A 19,560-nucleotide genomic window follows, 5' to 3' on the forward strand; every position below is an offset into this window, starting at 1 on the left:
TTCCTTTTAAATATTTTCAAGTGTTTATCAGCAACATTTTGGAACTGGTTTTCAAAATGGCAAAATACAGGAGCACATATAGAAAACATACTTGTTTAAGCCAGCACTTGCCTTGCAGGCTGGCAGTCCTTCAGAGACCGGCTACTTCCCACCAGCTGCCGTTGTGCAGGATGCTCAGTGCCCTTCACACAATTGGGCACTGTGTAGGTGGAAAACAGCCACAGTCGCACCTTTCCCCCCATGCACCTCTACACCCCTGAGGACATGTGGAAGAGCAGGCTCTGCAATTTGTCTTCCCTTTATATGGGTTATTTATTCCTCAGAAGTTGTGTTTATTTATTCATTCATTCATTTGTTTGTCTTGGTCAGGTCAGGAGTAAGAAAAATAAAGTTTTGCTCAGGTAACATATCAGAAACAAGCTGTCATGGACTTCAAATACTAACTGCTTGACAAAGTTCAGCTGTCGTTGTTAAAAAGAGAAAAAAAGACATTTCAGCATTGTGTTTTGGTTGCTTAGATGTGATGTGCTATCAGCAGCTAAAAACAATTCATTTACAGAATGATTAATATGAGCAGCAGACGGTGAAATGACAGTATCCTCAGCTATTAAAAATATTAATCAAAGCTAACTGTGAGAACTTTTACGTGACCTAATCATCTGCAGTGCTAGTTAAACACCTTGTGAAACTGTTTGCTCTAGTAACCTTGGATACTTCCCCATAATATTGAAAGAAATCAGAAAAGTTTTTTTCAAGTCATTTAAACATACAAAAATTTTTAAAACAAACCTTTGTTTGTCTATCTGGATGAAACTGAAGGGTGATTACAGGTGCACAGTCAGGCTGGCACACTGACCTTCATTTTATTTCAAGAAAAATACTATTTACTTTTGTGAACATGCTTGAAGGACTTGGAACATTACTGGTCAAATCATAATCAGCAGCAGCATCAGGACCCCCAACCTTTTTAATAAACGGGGGAGAGGAAGACAAAAAATCAATTTTCTTTCTGCATAAACATAATGACATGACTAAGATATTGCTAAAATGAAATGAAAACGTTTGTGCGTCTCGGTTAATTAACACTGTGTCTTTGTCCTCTATTAAGAATACATGTGACTTTTTAAGGTAAGAATAACCTATATGCTGTAACAGCATCAGCTGACCCAGATGAAAAAGATGAATGTACATTTTAGAAGCCATTTCATTCTCCTGAAAAAACCTAAAATACTTTAAACTAAAACCTCTATATTTTAACTTCTGTATGTCAAGATATTTCAACTTCTTCAAGTGTTCCTTAGCATTGCCTTGTTACTTTAATTGAGAAACCGTAAGAAAGCTGATGGTTCTTTAGTTATTTATAGCTTGTGCTCACATTTATGCAAACAGGGAAGAAATCCAGCAGTATTCTTTAAAAAAAAAAATCATAGATCTGACTGAATCTACAAAAGAGCAATCACAGACCTTTTATTGCATTCTTCGAGGTGGGGAGGGGGGGAATCCAGGAACAACAATCACAGGCAAAACTTTGCAATACAATTGCCTTGAAAAGGCTACAAATATTTCTCACAAAATAAATATTGTCCATTCCTGTCAGCCTTTTCAACCCCTTTTGTGCTCCCAGAAATTGCCAGTAATGAAAACAGAGTAGAGCCAATCAAATTGTTGTATACACTACTGCACTGTGGGAGCTGGAAGCCCTGCATTTAAAATGTCTTATGCATTATTCATAGACTATGTATGTTTATGTAAATTACCAAAGGACTAAGTGTATACTAAAGTAGAATAAGAGGTAAAACAGTGATGTTAAAAATACCCTGCTTGAACTGTATCTTAGCAGGGGAGATATATAAATATATGGCCCTTCTACCCCTCCTAGTTAAAAATAAGTGTAATCACGTGCCATATCCTGTATGGAAAACAAATACACTTTCTGGCTTCTAGGACAGACATATTTTTCAACATTTATATTGCAGCAAGTATATAAATACAAAACAAAGTATGTGAGCCTTTCAGTCATTCAGAAAGGCACTGGGGAGATTTGGTAGTGCTGCCTTTAGGAAGTTATACATTTAAAACTATGTGACAGATATTTGCTGGAGCAGACACCTAAAAACTTACAGAAATACAAAAAAATCTTAAACTTACTCTTTCCAACAAAACCAGAACATTTCTAGGCCAAGGCTCCTCTTTCCACCCATCTACACTAGCTATTATCAAGGCACATATACCATCTTCTGAAAGGAAGAGTTTTAGAGAAGATCACGTTCATTACACAAACAGAGGCAAGGGTTAAAATGCTAATTTAATTCAGGCATTATGAGTGACAAGAAGAGGAGGAGAAGGAGGAGCATTCTCGTAAAATAGCTTTCTACATCGAGGTCGACTCTGCAGCCCTCTGCAGTTGAGTAGCACACATAGCACAAATACATTGTTCTCGGATTTGTATATTTGCATACAAAATTTAGTAACTTCCTTCTATTTTGTTTAAATTTTGCATTATATAATTTCAAAAATATGTATCATACATATATGCTGTATATTATATGTTATACAATATTAATGAATATAACACATAATATATTACATGAATGGTACATTACATGAAATCATTCTACTTTTCATTCTTTAAATAAAACTGCTGCTTGACCTAAGCTCAGAGCATAATTTATTGAGTGACAACAGCTGCACAATTACACATTTAGTGTGACCAGGAAATTGTTTTCCTGTTCTGTATTGCAATTTTTCCATAATGCATTATAACAAAACCAACACCTTTTGCAATACTGCATATTTACAACTCAAATAATCCATGTTCCTTTAAAAATAATGGGTATTTTGAGTAAATCCTGAGGTATCCCACACAAACCAGAGGCAGAAACAGAGCAAACTTATGGCCAAGGTGTCAGCTAGGAAAGAAGGGTTTTGAAAAATATTTCTCCACTTTACCACAGCACTGATTTTTGAGCAATTAACACCAGGATTATAACATGAAAATATCTCAGAAACTCCATTGTTGAGCTGGTTTTAGGGTGTAGAAAATACTGTGGGAGGCAGTTGGACCCATAATCCTATACGGACAAGCAACACTCATTGAGTAACTGACTTCTGATACCAAACATCTCCCTCCAAAACACTAGTCCATACCTTATTTTTCCTACGTGTACTTACAGATCAAGTACCTCTCCATCACCATCTTCCTACATGTGTAGTATAGAGATCGTTTCAGAATGCCCATAATGAAATGCGTAGGAAATGGTTTGGGTTGTTGTATCTGAGCAATGTTGCCATGAACGCCAATAATCCCTCAGGGCAAGGAGCTGAGGGCCTGTATTACTCTGTCAATTCTCATCTCTCAGGGCTGTAGTGAGAAACATTCAAAGCCATGAAGTCAGAGAACAGAGTACTGTAATTAGTTTATGCTGTTAACCCAATGATAAGCAGGATACACTCAAAAGACTCTTCCAGAGAAGAACCTTCTGCATTCAGACCTCTCTGAAAAGACTTTGTGTCTTTGAGGAATGTGTTGTACCAAACAAGTCTGGCAATATCTCAGACACCAACTGTTTGATACAGGCATCTTACTATATTTCAGTGATACAGTACTCAACATCCCTGATACCATGGAATGGAATGGTTGGCTACAGACTTCACCTGGTGTTTCCTGCATATATTTATATATACACTCTCCCCGCCCCCCCCCCCCATCAAATCTATATCAGCTAAATGTGTATTATCAGAAAGATTAACATATATACCTTTCTGATAATATTGTGACTGTGAAAGGACCAAGTGAGATACTATTAAGTAAGGAGATCAAACTACATTATGCAATTTTAGGAAGCAACATAGATATTTAATCCCCCGCTGAGGCTAAACTGAGGAAAAGAAACACAGTAAAGGTTCTATTTTGACTAGAGTGTGACTAGAGTGTATTTTTTGAGAAAAATTATCAGTGTAACCCTTAAGAGGTTTAAAATCCAGGCTGATATCCTAGAGTCTTTCAGCATGTTTTTTTTCTTTACTCAGGAAGTTAGTTAATGGTTGTGTTCCTTGTGTGTTTCCGAAAATAATCTCTCAAGCAGCAAGTTTAGCTTACTCATCGTGGTTCAAGAAGGGCAGCTCTCGGTCTTCAAACGTAACACCCTTCCTAGCTCTGAATGTCATAGCTGAAAAGTACTATGACCTGTCAAATTAGAAAGGGAAGTTCTGTTCTTTCAGAAGGGTCTCACTGGTATCCAATGTAGCTCTGGAAAGCTGCAATAGTTGACTACAAAGCAGAGACATTTAAATTAATGACATTTAGTACAGAAATACTTTAACACATACTATGCAATGATCCTTTCAGTTTTTGGTGAATACAGTTACAGGGAATACACTTCAGGGGCAGACATCCAACAGGACGGTAATTACTACCAGGCAGACTCTGTGGGGCTGTATGGGGCTCAACAATTCTCCAATAAAATGACCTCCATACTCACTAGGCAGTGATGTGATCTAAAAGTATCTGGGCAGGTAATATATGCACAATTTCACACCATCATTTTCAGAAAGTTTGTAGAAGTACCAGTCTTGGAGATTTTATGTGGACCACTCAAAGATATGCCCTCAGTGCAGGGTAATGGTGGAGTCTCTGATGCTGCTCTTTCAGGTTCCCAGATGGGGTGGCGAAGCAACAGGCTGAAAAAATACAAGCGCTAGACAACCGGAGAGCACTTGGCAGCTGTCACCTAAGAACCTCAATGACCCAGCTAGCTCAAGCGAAAAGGATTGCCACCTCTGAGATTTTCTGTATACAGACATAATTCAAATTAAGCACAAACCTTGCATCATAACTTGAGCTAAAGTTGTAGTCAGTAAACACTTGGTGAGACAGCAGCTGAAGAATGGATTGGGGTTCATATTCCAGGCCCTTCCATAAGACTTGGGATGGTTAGATCCAGACACTGTAGCTTAGCCAAAATTGGAGGATGTAGGTAGGTCAAACCACATGTGCAATGGCATTACAATAACATATTCCATTTGCTACACAGTCATTGACTGAATGAATAATAAACCAAGGGAAAGGCATTTCTAAACATGGAGAAAGACAAAAACACCAAAAATAATCAGAGTGATTACAGAATATTTGTGGGATTTTTGTTTATGAAAACCTCTCTCTCAAATGTATACTAAGCTGTAACATAAAAATGGAATCATTGCAAAATGCCAACGATTATTCTGCAAATTGTGCTTCTCCCTGGCATGGAGCTGCAGCTGATTTACATACAGCATAGTTGGAAATGAAGCAATGTGATACACAGGACTTCACAAACATCAGACATTCCTGCTACAAATTCTACCAGCTCCAACAAATAAATACTGCCACTTAGAGATCAAAGGCAGCATTGCAACTGTTATGTGTTCACTGTAAAATTCTAAAAATACTTCTTTTTCTTTAATGAGATTAGGACTAGGAACTTTGAGATCACAAGGCAATAATTTCTCAAATAAACTGACGGAACACCTTTTTAAGTTTATTACAGGAAGAAATCTATATTTTCAATCAGACTGCCAGGATTTTATGGAATGAGAAATTGTGCAGTAAAAGGATAAAAGTCTTCAGGGACTTGATACTCTGAGCAAACAATATGTACATGAAGCTTATTTTGTTATTTAAACAACATTAACACAATAACATCCTCTGCTTGCACTGAAACACAGAGAAGAAATTATTTCCATGTCTTTGTACAGAAATGTCCTGTTTGAAACCTGCTGATATTTTTATACCGAACACTGGCTATTTCAAATCATGTTTTAGGAAAGTGGTCAAGTATCCTTGGACGCTTAACACCAATGCTGTAACAACAATAAAAAAGACACAAAATTTACCTCTTAAAATATCAGAGTAAATCCATGGTAGATGCAGAAGTTACTCTATGATTTCTAAGGTAATTTCCAGGGAGATAAACTAAACAGATGAAATGGGAGCATGATCCTGGATTCCATGGGCACAGAAATCTGAGATGTAATGTATTATTTTGGCACTGGATGCTAGATGATATTTGTTGTTCTATATTTGATAGCAAACAAGTGGTATCATGATTTCTTGTTAGTATTAGCATATATAACTCAGACTACAGAGATCACTAATTCTGCTTCTAGCAGTAGTCAAGAAAGATGGGAGAACTATGATTACAAAATAAATTTAAAAATTACTTCTAGATTTTGCCAGTGCCAAATCTTTCTAATTTCCCAAGTAAATAAGCGAGGTTCCCCCAGCTACTAAATATTCACAGTCTCATGATTTATCACCAGGCATGAAAGCAGTAAGGACAGAGTGAGAACAGTGCTTGTGGTCCTTTGAGAAGGAAGAACAAAAGTGGCAAGCATGACCAAGCCCTTCTGGCTGCTGCCACCATTGATGCTGCTGCTGAACGAGGTAGTATTTAGGCAACAGTGTATGGTAGGAGCCCAGCAAAAATTACAGAACACAGTCATTTTCAGCCTGAGGATCCCAACAGCACTTCAGGGACATGTGCTTTTTCCTCCAGGATAAACTCAACATAATTGTGCTGACTAAAATTTATTCCTCCTGGATTATCCAGTATACTACCTGCTTTGGCAATAAGTCTTCCCAGTTCCACATTTCAGGGGTTAATTTTGAATACAGAGATGGAAATGTGCAGCACCTGTCACAGCTCTCTTTCAAAGAATGTTATTCCTTAGAGTATCTCCTGAATATTACTGATTGATTAACATGCGCATAACTATGTTGAAGAGGGATGACCAATAACACTGAAGTCCTGTCTTTCAACATGTAAAAAGTAACCCTGTGCTTTCATTTCACATAAATCTGTTTTATGATTCTATGATAAGGAACAGTAGCTACAATAAAAGCAGCCTCTAATGCCATAAACACAATTCAGTGTCACTTCTATCCGAGGGAGAAACAGGTCTTCCCTTTTCTTGTTTTATGGATTTTGAAGGGTGTTTTGTTTGTTTGTTTTCAAACAGCATCTTAATAGAGATGTGACACTGATTAATCATATCAATACTCCTGATTCCAGCTGCTCCAAATGACGGCACCAGCATGGACTGGTGGGGGTGAAAGGAAGCCAGTGCATGTTAAATTATGCAACCACAAAAAAATTGACAACTGAGAGGGGATTTGGTTGAACAGGACTAGTAAAATATAAATTCCATAACAAACCATTGCAAAACACAGCTTTTTAAAATCCTCCATGTGACAGATATCTCTATATGTGAGAAACAGACTAACTCACATTTTTCTTTTGAAAAGATCATAAAAAGAGTGGAAGACAGCAGAATTTTAACCAAATGAGAAAACATGAAGAGAAATTTTCTGAAATCTGTGAATATGCTCCAACATATTTGGTAACATAACTGCCTTTTAACATGTTTCTGCTGATTTTCAGTAACACACAGCGGCTGGAATCTCCACAGGTCTCTAACAGCTCAGATTTCTGCAGCAAGTCCATTTTGGAAAGTCAATTTCCTCTTTGAGAAAATCTTATCTCACTGTTCTGTGGATGCACTAAAAGCTTTGCAGCAAGGGCAGAAGATTGAGAGAATACTCCTAAGGCCATAGAATCACAGAATTATTTTGGTTGGAAAAGACCTCTAAGATCATCAAGTCCAACCGTAAACCTAACACTGCCAAGTCCACCACTAAGTCTAAATCAATCAGTCTAAAGTGCTTTTCCAAGACAATAAAAGGAGTGCACAATTTATGAAATTCCAGTGTAAGGATAAACTCACTCATATGCCAATTTACTAATAATCCATACCCAAATCACAGATATCCTCCCATTAGAAAAGAAACCAATCACTCGTTTTTGCAAGATGATATAACTTGATTAAAAGGAGAAAGAAATACCAGTTTTATGACTTCAGTCTAGGCTCTCTACATTTTTTTCTGTTTTCTTTCTGCTTTTGTAATTAAGACAGCTGCCAAATAACTTTCATTCCTCCAGCTGCCTAAAAATAGTGCATCTGACTTTCACTTGCAATAACAAAGCATGATGCTGCCATGATGTAAGAGAGAGTGAGTGGTGGTGTGGTAGCAGTGGCACATTTGTGTTACAAGAAGACTGGATTTAGTTTTCTCCTTTCTCCAGTAAAGACACACTCCAAGACAGTAAATTAATGTTCATGCAGAATCTGAATGAATTATGCCCATTTTAAGATCATATGCAATAAGAGTGTCATAAATTAATCCTGATGGAAACCAGAAATCCAGAATGAATCTAGAGGAAGGAGAGACATGAGGATCTCCTCATACCTGGGAGAAAGATATGCAAATTTAGTTTACATCTAAGCCTCCCAAAAGCTTCAGGTCATTCTTTCAGATAACAGTGTGGACAAGCAGTTGTGAGTTAGTGGTCTTTTTAAGGACTGCTCTTTCTACAGGTTATATATTATTTCTGCAGGCCTTTCACTAAATGTGTAAAGAGGGCACATTAGGCAGAATACAGTATATACAGCAGTACACAATAGAAGACTAGACAAATCCGACAGATTAATATATTTGTAAAGCAATTTTATTAAATTTTAAGCATTTTAAAAAATGCATAAGAAATATCATATTTTTAACAGGTACTATATGCTATCACATGCTAAGTATTTGAAGGGGAAATCCATGTTCCCAGGGCAAACAAGTAGAATAAAAAAAGGGCTTGGAAAAGAGAATGTCAAATAGGTGCTGAATACAGAGAAAGAAAATGAAATAAAAACAATCCTTCTTGCCAGAATCAGCATGCTCATGCAAAGGCAAGCAAAACAAGCCCATCAGCCCTCACACAGAAGACCCACATTAAAAAAAAAAAAAAAATTTCCAGAGTAAAAAGATGAAAGTAGTATCTTTCCCTCTTTCAAAATCTCATCTTAAAAGGTAGGTATGATCCCAACAGAACCCTTACTGATTTCCATTTCTTTCTAAAGATCCTGTTTTGAAGAAAGGAGAGCTCTCTCAGAATAGTATGCTATACATTTTTGCCACTATACTTTGTCTACTTCCCATCTTCTCTGAAATTCAGTTGCTCAATCACAATTTTTGTGTCCAACTGACAAAAATCACAGCAAACAACGAAAAAATACCCAATGCTGAAGCAATCAAAAGTAAATTTCAGCTAGAAAATAGTTTCCCTTCCTGCCACTACTTTCAGATCTTCTCTTCCCCCCCTCCCCTGCGCCAAAACAGCTAGGCAGATGAACTCAGGGTTATAACAGAAATTATTAAACAGCCTTGGTTCTGAAATCACTCTCATGGCTCCAGAATACAACACTAAACCTAAGCTTAACCAATCTGCATGCACCAGCAGCAGATATATCTGCAGCTAGTGCACCTTGCACGGAGTAGAGATCTCAAAGCAACAGGCATCGATAGCCTTTTAAGACCTTACAAAAAGTACTTTTCAGAAGACAGGGTGTGACAGTGATGAAATCCCATTTGGATTTCATCCAGACACATCCTTACAGACACAGAAATCTTCTTTCCAGAAAAAATGCCTGGGAAGAAAGGTTAAGTGGGATAAAGATTTAGGTAAGAAATCTTAACGTCAAACAAAACTATTTTAAAGCATTCTACTTAATTCTTATTTTCTTAACTTTCTTTGTATTGCCAATATTGCTGTATCTTGAATGAAGTTTTCCAGAGATCACAACTTGCAGAAGGAGGTTCCTAAAACACGAGTGATGAGTGCCACCTATCTACATACAGTACCATCACCTTTCTTTCTATTCAAAGGCAAAACCTACTAGCTATTGCTTTACAGTTTTTCTGCCTGCTGAGCTGCAGACTGTACAATAGAAAGTAGTTGTAGGACATTCAATAAAATGAAAAGGAAAAAAATACCTGTGGAAGTTCCAAGGTTGCAGAGAGTTTTATATTACATACTGGTATTAACCTCTATACAGTAAAACTGTCTTCTAGGCTTTCAAGGGAAAAATACTCTTTTATTTGTGAAATCTGCACACAGGTCATAACAATCTGTCTTTCAAATATTCATTTGTAAACAACAGGCAAAGCGAAATACATTGAACAGTATAAGGTTTTGCTACAATTATTCTTGAAATTGGTGTCTTAATGTGTGTGCATTAAATGAGAAAATCTGATTTACTTCCTTGACCATTCAGTGGTTCCTGCATTGCCAGGGATGAGGCATTGGACTGACCTGCACCTGAGGAGTACAGTGTATCACTTTCCGGGACAGCAGAAGCATAAAGACTAATTCAGTGCTGGGAAGAGTTGGGTTACTTCTGCTTTGGCATAGTTTGCACATGCTCTTATAAGCCTAAATACTGCCTACATGATTCCTTACAACTACATGAAGGGAAATAAACCCACCTGGATGAAATGCAAAAATTTAGTGGCCAAAAAGCAGCAGAAAGCACAAGAATGAGATTGCAGCTTCAAATCTGTCTGTCTGTCCAGCTCCCAGGCTTGGGTTTTGGAGAGATCCTAATGTTACCATCCTACAGCAACTCCCTGGGTAGGATTCATGCTCAAGGCAACAAGGAATGTGCCAGCAGAGACATACTAATTTTTCATTGCTAATACTAAAGAAGCTTAAGTGACCTTAGAAAAATATGTGAAAATGGTAAAAACCACTGCAATAAAATCTTAGGAAAATAAAAAATACAGCACTACCACTGAAGCTTTTCCTTTGTATCAATGAATAGTTTTTTCTCACTAGAATTTTGCTACCTGTTTACAGAAATGTTGTTAGTATCCTTAAAAAGCATTTTTTCATTCAGTAATTGTTCCTTCCTTCCAACACCCTTGGTAATGATAATTATTACCAAGAAAATCATAATCACTGAAAAAAATTAACCCTATCACAGTGCATGTACCTACACAGTGGTCACGATACCTGCTGTGCCCAAAATGTTCAGTGTCTAACAGGTCAGCCATGAGGATCAGTTAGTTGCCTGTGTGAAAGAAATTGTGCAATTGGAGGTTTGTATAATGTGTTTTTGAGAACAGAAAAAACATTATCCTCTATATGCAAAATACACAAAGAAATCGGAAGAGTAAGAGCCCAAATTCAATTTTTCATGACTTAATTCTCTGAGTTACTGAATTGTATATATTCCTTGCATGTTATGGGAAACCAAAGTGGGAAAGGCATGTTATTTTTGAAGTTGGAAAGGATGGGTCTTGAAGTAACTAGAGAGTACAGTTTTGAGTAAACCACTCTTTTACATACCATTTTTTTCTAGCTATACAATGTCTCTCAAGATCAGATGTAGTCTTTATCTAAATGATGGGGTTATAAATCTGCATTTCCGCACAACGTGACTTGACAGGATTGGCCTTTCCTTCCTCACCCAGCTCTCCTGCCCCCAGAACAAATGTACACTTTATCAAACAGTCTGTAAAATTGCTGAGACACAAAACCCTACTTTCCTACTGTATTTTTTCCTTTTGTAGTATTGTCCTTGTACAGCTGCACCATCCTAGTTTTATGCCCCTTATGTACAGACTTGGCCGTCAGAAAGGAAGAACTGTCAGACACAAACATGGATCTCAAAGCAAGATCTTTACAACCCTAGGTTTTAGTAGTGGAAGTCCCAGTGATGTAGTGATGCAAACCTTTTTAGGATGAGTGTTCTTCTGGGCGGGGATGGCCTTCATTCTGCATGCCCAGTACCAAGTGCAACTATGGCCTTTATTAAAAATTATTAATAACTGTTACTAAACACAGTTCAGAGCAATAGTGAATAGCTCACCACCTCTCATTGCTTTTATAGTTTGCTACACTTGAATTATCATAGTTCAGCGCGTCGTGTATGGCAGCACTACTCTACTGAAATGTATACTACTAGAGAATAGTAATACATGATATACAAACATTATAATACACATTTTTAGTTGCTTGGTCCTAATTTTAAGCAGCAATTCAAAAGCTCTGACAAACAGGCAAAACCAAATATGTAGGAAATACAAGGTTACTCATTATCACTGTTGTCATATACATTAAAAAATTATGTATATTAATAATAGTTTATTGTTCTCTGGCATGAGATGCAAAGTCTCATTTAGCTCTGCCTGCTAAGGAAATACTGTAGAATGTCACTTATGTAAAACCTAAAGACAAATATATCAGCTAGAAACTGATCAAACTCAGTTGTAGAAATTGTAATGTTTCCTGTTGCCTTGATCAGTAGTTTTGAGATGGCACACATTTTGCAGTCACTGACTACCTATTAAAAAACTTTAGATCCATTTGTGTAAGCTAGAAAAATGCCATGGAGTATCTATATTATTATACTTAATTATTTTTCCTAGACTAGTTTTGATTTGGTGCCGCTTTGTAGGAACAATAAAGAATAAGAATTTCTGCCTTTCCATACCTCCCGCCACTAAAGGATATTTAGCCCAAAATATTTACATAGACAATCAGGGTAGAATTGCATTTTACCATTTCTGCACTTAGTCTATCTAAAGGAATGCTATCATTGGTTAGTTTTTAGAGGTTTACATTGGTTTTTGCTCCTTATCTATAACATACATTTTTATTTCCCTATCATTTATGTCACTTTTTTTTTTTAAATTTAGCAAACACTGAAATGTCTGTGTCATATCTCTTTGTTCTATTTGTTTACTTAGATTATGGAGCAAGTATTATCTATGGGTTAACGCACAGGACAGAGTTTAAGGTCAATTCTTGAAACCATCTACAGATTTTTACATGACCTTGGATAAGCCATTCAATGATCATGCCTTAGTGCTTTAGTTCCTATCTAATACAGAAAGAGGTAACAGATCCCAATTTTATTGCAACGTTTTGAGGATAAATTCATTAATACTTGTGAATTTCTCAACTGTTGTTTGATCTGGGCATCCGTAGGGACAGTCACTGCAAATACCAAATGCAACTGCAAATGAAATAGCAAATGACGTGGCAATTACCTTCTTGACATTATCATTGCTAGTGATGTCATGCACTTCTAAAAAAGAAAATTCTTAGGAATATAGTTCAGCTTGTGGCACTATCTTCTCTAAGTAATTGCTAAACCTGTACTATAACATAGTTTTAGAAAGACATTTCTCTACAGGAAGTTTTCTTAGCAGGGAAGTAAACCAGATCTCGACATCCTAGATCTCATGACTAGCATGATCTCATGCAGATGCATATCAACCATTTTTCCTGTCCATCGAAATTTCTCAAGATTTCCTCATTTTACATGAAGGCAAATACAAGTTTGAGATGGGAAAGAAACTGAAGGCAGTTTAAGTATGGCCCCAAATCTAAAGAAGTCTTGAGTTTTCAGTAAGATTGATGAGGTCTAGCATGAGAACGAAGACAGGAAAGTAGATACTACGTATAGAATAGATGTAAAATTAAAATAACTTTACATGCTAAAATTTGCATATATCTCTTTCCCCAAAAAACTGATATATAAAACTTAAAGTTCAGTTGCAAGGATTTTTTTTAATTAATCTATTGAGACAAGGACAGAAACCTGAGGCTTCCTGACAAGAGGACAGAAAGGTTAGCACAAATACTTATGAAAATATGTGTGCATGTATTATATCCTCAGGAAGGCAAGTGGATAAAATGCAACATAAGATTATCTAATACACATTACAGTGAAATAACCTCCTCCCCTAATAATCAGTTACTGAGACAAAGGAATTGATCCCAGCGAAGCACCTCCTTCTCAGTAAAGCATTTGATATGATATCAAATGGGAGCTTAAAATGGAAAAGATGAGGATTAATACCAAGATAGTTAATGAACCATAGATTAGTAACAAAAGGGTGTCAGAAATGAATTTATTAGTGGACTTCCTTAGGATTAATCTTTTCTAATATTTCCATTAGTGACCTTGTCACAAAAATATCAGAGCATGTCAAGCACACTTGCTAAGGACACAGGTTTAGAGTGTGAAGAGGAATATTCACATCATTCGGCATAAGAATCACAATGATTTAATATCCCTTCACAGACAATGGAGGAAATCAGAGAGGATTTTTAAAAAGACAGTCCAGAGTGGGATTTCACCTTACATGTTCTTTAACATCTCTTGTCTGAGATGATTAACATGATTTGTCTGAGAAAATGAAGCTTCTTAACCTAGCACCTAAGCTGGATGACGTTACATTGTTGAGGTTGAAGAGGGTCAGAATATCATACAGGAATAACCAGGTGACCTTGAGGGAGAGAATAAGACAGGAAGGATGACATTTAATAGCTTGAAATACAAAGTCATATGTTTCACTGTTAACCAGAATTTGTGCTAGGAATTTTGAGTCCACATTGAAAACGATAAGAGACAAAAGCAAAGTCCAAAACCAACACTTGAGGCCTTTGTTGATCATAGGATGACTGTGACATAATGAAGCCATGACAACAGCCCTCACGCCCCAACCTCCCCAAACCCCACAACAAAAAAAAACAAAACGAAGAAGAAGAAAAAAAAAAAGAAAATCTAAATACATATCAGGAATACTCCTAGCACAGACAGGGAAGTGTTAATGCCATTACCCAAAGCAATGATAAGATGTTTGCCAGAACATACAGTTCTGATCAAAACAAATTTGAACTGGACTCAGTGAAGAAAAAGTATATTTGCATCACCTGAGAAACAGAAAGTCTGTCTTACAGGACACTAAAAATGTGCAGCCTGACAAACTGTGGGCTAAGGGTGAAGGAGAAGATCTGCTTAAGCTAATGAACTGTGTTGCTACAAACCCCAATATGCTTAGCATGGCCATGAATACGTGTAGACTGAAAAGTGTGTTAATGACTTCTAGGACAATATATTCTACGACTACCTTCTACTCAGAATACTGGGTCCAAACAATCTACCAAGTTTAAGATGGAGAAACTTATGAATGAGCTTTATGAATGGCAACCATAAAGCTCCCAGGATATGGCTCAGGGTTGTGATGGAACCATAAATAATTTTTTGAAAGGCATTCTGAAATCATCAGATAAAGGTGTTGCATAATGTGTAAAATACTTTATAATTAAATATATCTATTCTTTTCTTATTAAAAAAAATGCCAAACAACCCTTACACCTTTGTTATAAGAGGAGGAAAATGAATACATTGTAACACTGTAAGAATCAGAATTGCTGCATGGATGGATTCACATGGGTAGTAGAAGTCAATTAGTCACAAATTTTAGGTACTCTCTATAACAACATTCCATAGGATCTATGGATTACAGAAGTCTTATTTCTCTAACCTCTTTAGCAGCACAGGAAGATGCCTGCCAGGCTACATTTAGACATTTTGTCACTGGACGCTTTCAGTATGCAGAGCACAGAAAGTGTACAGTACTTTGGCTAATAAAGTAACTGTTCTTAATGGGATGTTGTGAGCAGTAAATGAGAGCTACGGACAGAGAAGATGTTCCCGGCACTCAGAGACTAAGTATTTTTGTGGCATAATTTTATAGTCACCCCTGATAACAAGCACTGGTCCTGTTCTGCTTTCCAATGCTGTTTTAGACATGCGCAACAGCTGAGCAGCATTTAAAAAGAAGAATTAGGATGGACTGGTTAGGGTTCTGACCTCTCTGTTTACTTCTCTTTATCTTCTCTTTATCCTTCTACACTATGGTCACTTAGAATATACCTCAGAAACTAAACTGCTCTAGCTTGACACAGTTTGTATAGCTAACAGAAAGGTCCACATACGGCAGACTTTGTCACATTTTTGTCACCATCTTGAATTTACAGATTTAAGTCAGGAAGATGTGAGAGAAGGAAAACCAGTTGTGTGCCATTTCTCTGCTTTAATTATTGAATTCACTGCGTGATGGGAGGAAAAATAAACTGAAATATATCCCTGGACACACCCCAGAATAGCAATGCCTTTTTTTTTCAAAAGAAGAAAGTTCAAGAGGGGTAACTTGGAGATGTGTATCTGCTCTGTGCTTGTAATTTCCAGTAGAGTCAACAACTTACAGCTGGTTTAATTGAAACACAGCACATAATAAGCTGAAAAGTATTTTGGAAAGATGAATCTTGAAGATAACATCCAAAAGCACTCAGGGAATAATGGGTTCAGAGGGGCTTCTCCAAGCATAAACTGATCTCCAAATCTTTTCTTGTTGGATTTGATGACACTGCTCACCTCTCAGAAATATTTATTACTTTAGAAGTAATAGAGAAGAAGAATAAATTCAATAGGGTTTTATATTTAATTTATCGAAAATAATATACCTATCAGCAGAATGAAAAATGATGGAATCTTGTGAATGATATGGTTTGTTTTCCTTCAGAGAAAAGAGCAACACATTATTGTGAGAATAAAAAGATCTTCAGCTGTGCAAGTTCTCTGTCATCATCATTTTCCTTTTACCGCTTTGCATGAGTACCACAGCGGTTTACACTAGCAGCATTAAGACTGCTGTGCCACTGCAAATAGCTCTACAAAAAATTCCTGCTGTTTCTATTCTTTGATTCAGCAACATGACTTTTTTTTGTAAATGAAAATGAGGACTGGTTCTGAACCATAGCTGAGATGAAGAACAGCCTGCTCTACCAATTAAGCTATGTCACATAAAGAATGGGTCATATTCCCCACAGTTTTGGGCGTGGCTTCAGTATGACACCTGTAATATTTTTCCCCCAAGAATCCTTTTTATGATCACTTTCAAGTTACTTTCCAGTGAGTCCACAGCCCACACAGTTTGAAACATGACTACGGTATTCTGATAAATGAGGCTCTTTAGGCACAAAATCTGTGGCCTGCCAGAAGTGGTAACTCCTATCCAGAACTTACTGATGAGATCTGGTACTGGTTTTGAACAAATAGAAAGCAGTTGCCTTTATTGGCCTGACACCTGATTTTACTGGGAAAAATTTTCTTGTAGGTGACACTTTTCCTCCTATAAATAAGCAGTTATACATTACATGCTTAGAGTTAATTTATGACTATCTCCTATTATTGGAAGAACTTGTCAGCCTCAAGTCACCTCAGCCCTCTGTCACCTTGCGAGGGAACATCTCTTCTACAGCATACCTGTTTTTGCTAACACCTAAACTGTGTTCTCCTTTCTTCTGTTTCAGCCCAATGCCCTCTCCTTCAAAGACATGCAATCTTTCTGCCTATGACAATTTTTCTCCTCATATTTCTTTTCTATTTGCTTTAGACGACTCCCATCTTTACAAGACTATCAGAATTTTCAGCTTTTCTTGTTTCTTTCTTTCAGACTTTTAAAGCAGCCCATACTTTTTTATTGGGAGTGCCCCAAACAGGGAACAGGTCCAGCCTTACCTGTGCTAGGCAGAGCAAAAATGTAATATTAATAATGACACAGCCATTTGCAGCAGCCTGACATTAGTTCATATCCACCTTTTCGGTGGGATAGCTATCCCACCAAGGAATAACTATCTAGCCAGATGTTTTGCATCACGTATTTGTGCAGCTGACTCTGCATAACTGTATTTTGCACTTTCACAAAATGTTCTCAAAATCACTTTAAACCTAATCCTCTTTTCCAATGCATTTGAAGAGCAACCCAGGCTGCAGTTTTCTGCAAATGTAATATTTGTACCCTTACTACATCATCAAGGTGAAACTACTGGAGCATACGAGATGCAGAACAGACTGATACAGAAGCCTACTCAACCCCACTGATGGGTTATTCTGTTTTTTTGATCACAAATCATTAAAATAATTTCATTGTTCCTGTTAACAAGAAAACAGGAGCGAACATAGTCAATCCCAAGTGGTAAACTGGCTTTCCACACATCACAAAGTATTCCTATCCCACATGTTAGGGCACATGTTCAAGGAAATAATAGGACAACTAATTTGACACCGTCTTTTCTGAACATATGGAATATGTTAGATGTTTTTGTAGAAATAATTCTGAAACTGTTAATTATTTAATGTAAAGGAGAAGAGAAAATACTTAAGAGACTAGTGTCTGTGATCATCAGAATGCCCTACTAGCAATTCAAGGCCATTCAGACATGCGGCCAACTTATCTCTTTCTCCACAGCCAAAAGAATATTGTAAGTACTCTTGGGAACCACTTATATTTCTAATAATATTTCTTCTCAATCAGTCTGTTGGGAAAGATAAGGATTTCTTTCCTATGAAAAGTCTAGTTTGAGGAGAATCTATTCCAAAATATTCACTGCAACCCAAGGGTTCTCAAGGCATGTCAGGGTCCAGGCTGCTGAAGCCCTCTGCCCCGCTTGCACCCTTACATCTCTACTCCTCTTTGTCCCCAAAGAAGAGCTTGCCAGTACAAAAGGTGACAGTGAACACGAGGCAGTACAGTGAAATTTCAAGATTTGCAAAGGGATTTCCATAAGTCAGGCACCCTACCTCTGCAACCGAAGCCCTATTCCAGAATGGAAGTTGCTTTTGAGTAACAAAAAGGAAGATCTATACCATTACTTGCAACCTCTTATGTTCTCAGGTCAGTGGTTATCAGGCCAGGAATCCTCACATGTGCAGCTAGTAGTTATTTAGCCCTCAGAAAATTGCTCCCTGATGGGCTTAAGTTCATAGTGTATTTTGACTAATGGGTCAGAACAGTACTTTATATAGATGAGGTTTCATATTATCCAATTTGCTTGACAATTTTGGTGCATCTATTTCTCAGATTCCTCACTCATTTTCTTTATATCTTTACAATGAAGCTAAAAAAGCATTTGCCAGCCTTCATCAGATTCCTTTATAGTTATAGTTATAGTTATTTCAGGCACTTTAGTTTAACAGGGATCCAGTTCCTTCATTTCAGCATATCCTACAGACAAGAAGAAAATGTTTTCTTGCCAAATTTAATGCAATAAAGAAGTTAAATGGAAGAAAAGACCAGCTAAACCCACTTATAGAACACCGAGCTCTGTGAAGAGCTACTTCCGTAAGTCCAGCAAAGAACAACTTTCAGAATGCTGTAGACCATGAGGCGTACGGGAGATGCTGACGTGGCAATGCAGATGACATAGTGCACCAGCACGTGGGACCATCCATTGGTCAAAATGGTATTCTCTCTTCTGGCACCATGAGCAAGCGAAACAGGGAGAACATCCCACTTAAAACACGCTAATGGCAAAGATGGAGAAGAGAAAGAATGATTTAATCCTTCCTATTTCATGGACCATGAGGGGCTGGGTGTGAGCAAATATCTTAATTCCTTGTCCTGAATTTTACAAATCTTGTTATATTTCTATTCCCCTTTCTTCATCTTAAGAGAAAAAAAAAAGACCAATGGCTAATAAGTGTCTTATTTCCAGTGAAAGGGCGGTGTAGAAAGACAGTCATCTCACCTCCTCTCTCCCTTGCAGAAACACCTGCCCTTTAATAAAGAAGATGCAAGGGAAGGAGGGAGGAGGAAGAAAGCCAAGAAAACAAGTAACACAACACATCTCTAAAGTAGTAGAGAAAATGAGGATCTTTACTATCAAGTCTTTCAAGCAACTACACAGGACAGGTCAGGTTAGTCTCTCAGTAAAGGATTCTGGGTAAGATGAGATAGAAAACCACAAATACGGGAAAATATTTTAATTTAGAAGTCTATTTTCATCCATGAACACAGCTATGAGCAGAAATTATGCAATTCCCACACAACATACAGAT

This window comes from Harpia harpyja, chromosome Z, assembly GCF_026419915.1.
Source record: "Harpia harpyja isolate bHarHar1 chromosome Z, bHarHar1 primary haplotype, whole genome shotgun sequence".
In the NCBI taxonomy this organism is placed as follows: Eukaryota; Metazoa; Chordata; class Aves; order Accipitriformes; family Accipitridae; genus Harpia; species Harpia harpyja.